The sequence below is a fragment of the Elaeis guineensis genome, chromosome 13 (genome assembly GCF_000442705.2).
Source record: "Elaeis guineensis isolate ETL-2024a chromosome 13, EG11, whole genome shotgun sequence".
Classification (NCBI taxonomy): domain Eukaryota; kingdom Viridiplantae; phylum Streptophyta; class Magnoliopsida; order Arecales; family Arecaceae; genus Elaeis; species Elaeis guineensis.
This window is the reverse complement of record NC_026005.2, coordinates 61,545,686-61,552,730: the sequence shown is the minus strand read 5'-3', so window position 1 is coordinate 61,552,730 and position 7,045 is coordinate 61,545,686. Positions and strand designations below refer to the sequence as shown.

Sequence of the window (7,045 nt, the reverse complement as noted above, 5' to 3'; positions counted from 1 at the left end):
ATGCGATGACTTAGATTGATGACGACTTATGTCAGACTCTTTCGAAGTGATTCTTCGACTAGTATCTGCAATCGTGAGATGCTCCTTGGTCCAACTATTGTTCAATGCTCGATGCGGTACATGCTCGAGTGCTTGGCCATTGTGTGTCACTCTGTGCTCATTGTATGTCATAATGCACCGCTTGTATTTAGAGAAGGTGATCGAGGTGTCATCCAGTCGTATTCTATAGCCAAGATCATTAGGAGAATGGCGATCGTGCTTCATCCTTGTCTTTAGGCTGACTCTGAAGTTGGTGGACGTCCTTCTAAGTCTTGAATTACCAACGGCCTAGAGGGATGGCCGGATGGATGATAGCGTGGTTCTATGAAATTTTTTTGGAGTCTCAACATTTTCTCAGATTGTTGGCCTCCCTGAAGAGCTTTTGACGTGACTCACCATCATAGGCTCTTCAAGGTCTGTGGCATTGACCCAGGTTCAGTTAGTTCGGAGACTTTGGCTTGATCTTTAGAGGAGGCCCGAGATTTTCTTCGAATGTGTTTCAAGAACCTTGATAATTGGTGTCCCCCCGATTAGGATTTCAGAGGAAATCAGGCTGCGAAACTATTCATCAGACTTTCTAAGCATTTGTTTGTAGGACACTTCATACCCCTATCCACCATTAATGCTAGGGGATCCTTCAAGGGAGCACACTGGGGAGTCACCCCAGGCCTATCCCCACCTACCGCATGGCAGATTAAGGTGAGTTTTGAAGCATTTCAAGGATCGTTCCTTAGTATTTAGAATGGATGAGGGTGTAATTAATGACCGTGATGTTTGGTGCTTTGGGTCTGACCACGTGGCACGACTCAATTGCTAGTTGGCTGGGCGCACGTCATTTGAAACTTGTATAAATAAATTGCTTTCCTACAGTAGATGCATTCATCAAGGGACTTCCATTCATCCTTAAGTGCTTGGCCGTGATGGAGCCATTGCTGCGATCAGCGAAGGAGGCCATGAAGAAAAAGGTGACTTTTCTGAGGAGGAGGCCTCCACCTAAGAGGGCAAAGACTGCCTCACTTGAGCCTCCGAGTGTCTCTTGGGTGATGTTTCCTCCGAGGGCCCCAAGCGAGGGGTCCTCCATCTCGGGGGGAGCGATCCGCCAGGAGACCTCTGTAGAGGCCTTCGCTAAGGCCCATCTCCACTGCATCATGGAGTACAAGGTCTCGAGGCCTTCAAGGGGCAACTCCTCAATGCCTCTACTGCTGGTTTCGTACAAGGTTTCAAGAACTATAAGGTCCACCTGCAAAATATGATGCCGTAGCTAGACCTGCACTGCCTCTGTCTAGGGAACAATGACAAAGAAGTGGGGACATTCTCCTCAGATGAGGATTGAATCTTCATCCTTTTTCTTTTTCTCTTTCTTTTTTTTTTTTATCTAATGCCTTTTGGTATCATTTTTATGTAAATATTTTATGAATGAAAGAAGAAGTTTTATCATGTATACCTCTTTCATAGTTGCATCCTTTCTTGAGGACACAGCCTTTTGCCGAAGCCTTTGACGCCACGTGATTGCGAAATCACTGGGTTGTGGACTTCAGGGTATGTTCGATCTTCATTGTTGGGTAGATCATTGGGGTATTTAGGTCTCTCTCAAAAATCATTGTTTGCTTGATAAAGGTTTGTGAGGTGATTTCTGAGCAGATCTTTCAACTATGCTGTCAGCAAGCCATCTTTTTCAGTTGTTTCAACCTCAATCATTTGTCACTTCGATTGCTCTCAAGATATCCATTCGTGAAAAGTTTCATCTCGGGTTAGGGTATCCCACCATCTTCAACATGTGCTGATCTATGTTCGAAAGCCATGGCATCTAGGTTGGGGTTTCTTCGAGGGATTGACTTGCCGATCCAATTGCTGGCATGCATGTGAGCACCTGAATATACCTTATCCTATTCAGAGATGCATTGAACACCTTCCCCCTATTCCTTTCAAGGGTCTTAGCCGGAACTAGATTTTCTTTGGAAGACTGTGCACTGACGGGCCGTATTTCTCTAGGCATTTAATGTCAGATGCCTTTTCGATAGTGGTGATGCATCGAGAGGGGTAGTTGGCACTTTGATCTCTGATGGTATAGCCTTCCAGACCTCTTCCCCACTGACACATGTCCTATGCCCAGTGGGGTAGTTGGAGGTGCTGGGGTGCAATTCCTCTATAAATAAAAATCTCCTATCTCTCAAAGTTAAAACCATCTAGTCTTCTCCCTATGATGCCATCTCTTTGATTGCCTGAGCGCTATCGTCACTTGATCATGTTGGATGTAGCCTTCTTGCACCTCTATCTAGCCAAATTTTGCCTCAAGGGAGCATGTTGGAGGGGAATGCATCGTCATTTAGTATGGGAGGTATTGGAAATTTTTACTGCTTTATTCACTGAGTGGTGGTGGCATCTGCCGAGGCTGTTCTGGGATGCCACTCCATGGGAGGGTCTTGGATCCTTCTGGGGGTAGACTGGCTCTCTCCAATGAGTGTAGCCTTTCGGCCTTTCTTGGAGATTTATCATGAAGGCCAACATATCTCCAAGGGCCATGAGGTTGGCATCGTCGAGCTCTATAATTTTCGTCGCATCAACCCCATTGTGGGTCCGGATGGTGGCTGTACTTGTAAATCTTCTTCTTTTGTTATAAAAGACTTCATCCAATTGAAGTTATCTTGTAATAAAAAAATTTTTCTTAATAAAATGCACCTTCATTCCCTTTTGTCTCTCATGTGGTCATCCCAATGTTATGGTTAAAGGCTCTTTCAAGCCACCATCTAGTATTGATCTGAAGTTATCTCTGACCCCTACTTGACTTATCCATAGACAAGAAGTTGTGCGAGATATTCGGAGGTCTTCAGCATTATTCCAATGACTGTGCTCAGTTTGGCAAGAGCTCACAATCAGGCTTTCTAGTAGGAGGGACGATCTTATTGATGATGAAGGTATAAGAGATTACATTGCTTACTGGTAGTGTTGCCGAAGTCTTTTGAAGTCCCAGGTCCATGAAGGCTAGATGCTGCTGAAAGTTGTCGATGCATAAGCTCCAAATTTGGTTACTTCCATTAGCTGACATAGTACTGTTGGATTTTGATCATATAGTGAAATATGAATTTTAAAAATTTTGATATGCATGAAAATAAGTTTTAACATTTAAAACTAGCAGACCAAAACACAAACCCTAGAAACACCTTGCAGACTACAATCAAACCAAAAACAAGCATACAATGGGTTAGAAGTAATACTTCCTGAAGATGGTGGTCAGGTAACAAAATAGTCTCCATAAGGCTCTAAAGTAGAAGCCCTCTAACAGTGATCCATATGGGACAGATTAGGATCCTTTCCAACCGACGTAGTGCTGCAGCCTTTCTTCATAAGAATACTACCGACTTTTCTTCTCAAAAATCGATCGCACCACCACTTGTATACCCTCCAAACCTCCACTAGGACCATGTCAAGAATCTCTTCTAAAGAGAACTCACCACTCAAAATTGATTTGGAACTCCAACACTTGAAAAAACCAAACCCTAAGACAAGCAACCTTTGCTTTTCTTTTCCTCTCTTCTCTTCTTTCTATTTTTCTCTCTTATTTTTTCTTATCTTTTTCTCTAATTTTTCTTGTCTTTTCCTCTCTTATCACATGCCTAACAATCAAAGAAATTTAGGGTTTAATCCATATGTGGCACCCCCTTTATATAAGGAATGAAGGGGCGCCAACATATCTCAAGGGGCACCAACTCTTAATGCTCCACTTTCTCATTGGAGAATAAATTCTCTATGTGATATTAATTGGTGTAGAAGAGCCTTCAAACAAAAGGACTCCTCTTCTACACCCATAAAGTTTCATATATAAATAGGCATGTAATATGAAGAGGTGGGGAGGAATAAAAGTTAGATTGGTTAAGAGTCTTAAAGAAAAAGGACCCTCTTTCTTCCTTAATGCAAAAACCAAGTGGGCGGCATTAATTTTGGCATGGGAAATCTGATGGCATGGAGGAGTCCTTCCATATTTAAAATACTTTCAAGTTAGGTAGGAAACCAATTAATCTAGACCTAATCTAATTAGGTCAAAGGCAACAGGTTTAGTTTAGCTCAAACACGTTGAACTAACCTAATTGAAAACTTGGATTAACACAATATGCTAGCATATCTAATCAACCTGTAGGATTTATAATAAATTTTAATTAAATTAGATCCAAATTAAATTTAAAATATGTGATCTATTGGATTCCATATCTAGCCAGCAGTGGACTCAAGCTCATGATCTAAACCAAACCGATTGAATAGGTCAGCCCAATTGCATCAACTAATCAGAACTTTTTTTAATTAATTTATAAATTAAATATTTTTAATTTTTATGAGTTTATAAGTCAAGATTGATATCTAGCAACGTATCATGACTATCTGAAAGAGATAAAATTTAGTAAAAATATCAAAATTATTCTTTAGTGGCAAGTTACCATACAATTCAATCCTTCAATCATACAATATCTCGGATGAGCTATAGATATAAAATCATATCAAACTCAAATGCTCATCTATATGCATCTCGATCAGAAGATGATGATTCAGTTGATGATACATTAAAAAAAATTTTCTAATTACCATCCTGCTTTGGCTAAAGACTTTTCGAATCATCAACCTGTGAGATCATATAGGATGTTTGCTCTCCTTATTAGGAGTGGCCGATCTCTTATTGACCACTTACAGTCTCCATGCATACTTCACCATATCCAGAACATCCCACATAAGGATCAGAGAACTAAGCTACGGAATGAACCAAAATATAGATTCATATCCACAAGGTACCTTGATGATCTCAGGTTTAAGGATCACTTGCACAACTCTCATTAGAGAACAATCTGCTGACATGCAAATAAGACTCCATCAAATATTCTTTCGTAGGTCAATTTAGTAAACTCATTCTCTAATAAGCACTCATATCTTTGTATTAGTGTTATCACACAAGTGATTATCAGATCAACCATCCTCACCATCGAGCATACATACAATGTGCAAGTCTTACCGGTATCATTAATCTCTGACTCAATAAACCAATGACTAAGAATATTTTAGATTAGAACTATCAAAGATTTAGATCTCACTGGCATGATCTCATTATGGCCCTAAAATCATTGTCCTAACCTATGGGGTTCATTATAATCTTAAACAAGCATAAGATGCAGCATATACTGGATCAAAAAGCCTAACTTTATTAATAATAATTGTCAAATTATATGAGTTTAGAAGATAAAATATAAAAAAATATCCTATCACATCACACATGCAATTGGCTTGTAGAGCATTATTCTTTCAATCTTCTACTTGTACTAAAGTCAATCGTCCCTATATTTGATGCCCATACAATTTAGGTAGTGGTCAAACTGCTGCAATAATAAGATCTTAGTGAATGGATCCGTTATATTATTTTTGATGTCAACTCGCTCAACGATCACATCGCATCTTTCGACTATCTCCCGAACGAGGTGGAACCATCTTAGGATGTGCTTGAATTTATGATGAGATCTCGATTCCTTAGCTTGAGCAACCATCCCAGTATTGTTACAATAAAAAGGTACTGATTGTTCAATTTCAGAAGCTACACCTAACTTTGAGATAAATTTTGTTATCCAGACGGCTTCTTCAGCAGCCTCACTAGCAGTAATATACTCGACCTCAATGATTGAGTCAGCAACAGTTTACCGTTTGAAACTCTTTCAACTTACTACACCACCATATAAGGTAAAAATATACTCAAATATGGATTTGTTATTATCCAGATCAAATTGAAAACAAGAATATGTGAAGCCTTCTAATTTCAAATCAGATCCACCATAAATGAGAAAAGCATCTTTAGTCTTTCTTAAGTACTTGAAAATATTTTTTACAGTTTTTCAATAATTTTCTCTTGGATCTGTCTGAAATTTGCTTACAATATCTAAAACATAAGCTACATCAGGCCTGGTACACAGTATAGCATACATAATCGATCCTACAGTCGAAGCATAAGGAATAGAACTCATTCTATTTCTCTCTTCAGATGTCTTAAGAGACATCTTCTTAAAGAGTTGCATGCCATGACTCATGGGTAAGTAACATCTTTTATTTTTTTTCATGTTGAACCTCTTCAATACAAGATCTATGTACCTAGACTAGGATAAGCTAAGCATCCTTTTTGATCTATCCTTATAGATCTTTAGACCAAGTATATAGGATGCTTCACCCAAGTCTTTCATGGAAAACTTTTATGATAGTTATATTTTGATCGATTACAATATTGAGATGTCATTCTCAATGAGCAGTATGTCATCCACATACAAGATCAAAAAGATAATGACATTTTCACTAGTCTTTTTATATATATATGGTTTATCCACATATTTGATAAAGCCAAACGATTTGACTATCTCATCAAAATGGATATTTCAACTTCTCGATGCCTGTTTTAATTTATAAATAAATTTTTTCAACTTGCATACTTGATTTGCCCTCCCACTGGAGATAAATCTCTCTGACTAAGTTATATAAACTTTTTTCTCAATATTTCTATTAAAGAAGACAGTCTTGACATCCATCTGTTAGATCTCATAGTCATAGTATGCAGCTATAGCAATTATGATTCGAATAGACTTGAGCATGACTATAGATGAAAAGATTTATTCATAGTCAATATCTTATCTTTGTCTGAAATATTTTGCCACCAGCTTGACCTTATAGGTCTCTACCTAGCCATCTGCTTCAATCTTCTTTTTGAAGATCCATTTGCAGCCTATTGGGATTACACCCTCAGGCGCATCAACCAAAGTCCAAACTTAGTTGGCACATATGGAGTCTATTTTAGATTTCATGATCTTAAGCCATCTGTCAGAGTCACTACTCATGACTGCTTTCAAATAGATCATGAGATCATCATTCTCAATGATATGGGATGAGTTGTCATTCTCAATGATAAATCCATACCTGAATGGAACATTACGCACTCTACTTGACCTTCGAAGAGGAGATGTGTGTTATAGCTGTGTTTCAACAATGGACA

The 7,045-nt window shown here is 38.8% G+C and overlaps 1 pseudogene; it reads right to left on the bottom strand.

The window, feature by feature from the left end:
* Positions 1-871: 871 nt before the first annotated feature.
* LOC140853140 (protein DOWNY MILDEW RESISTANCE 6-like) overlaps positions 872-7,045 on the bottom strand; it is a 29,542-nt pseudogene continuing 23,368 nt past the window's right edge.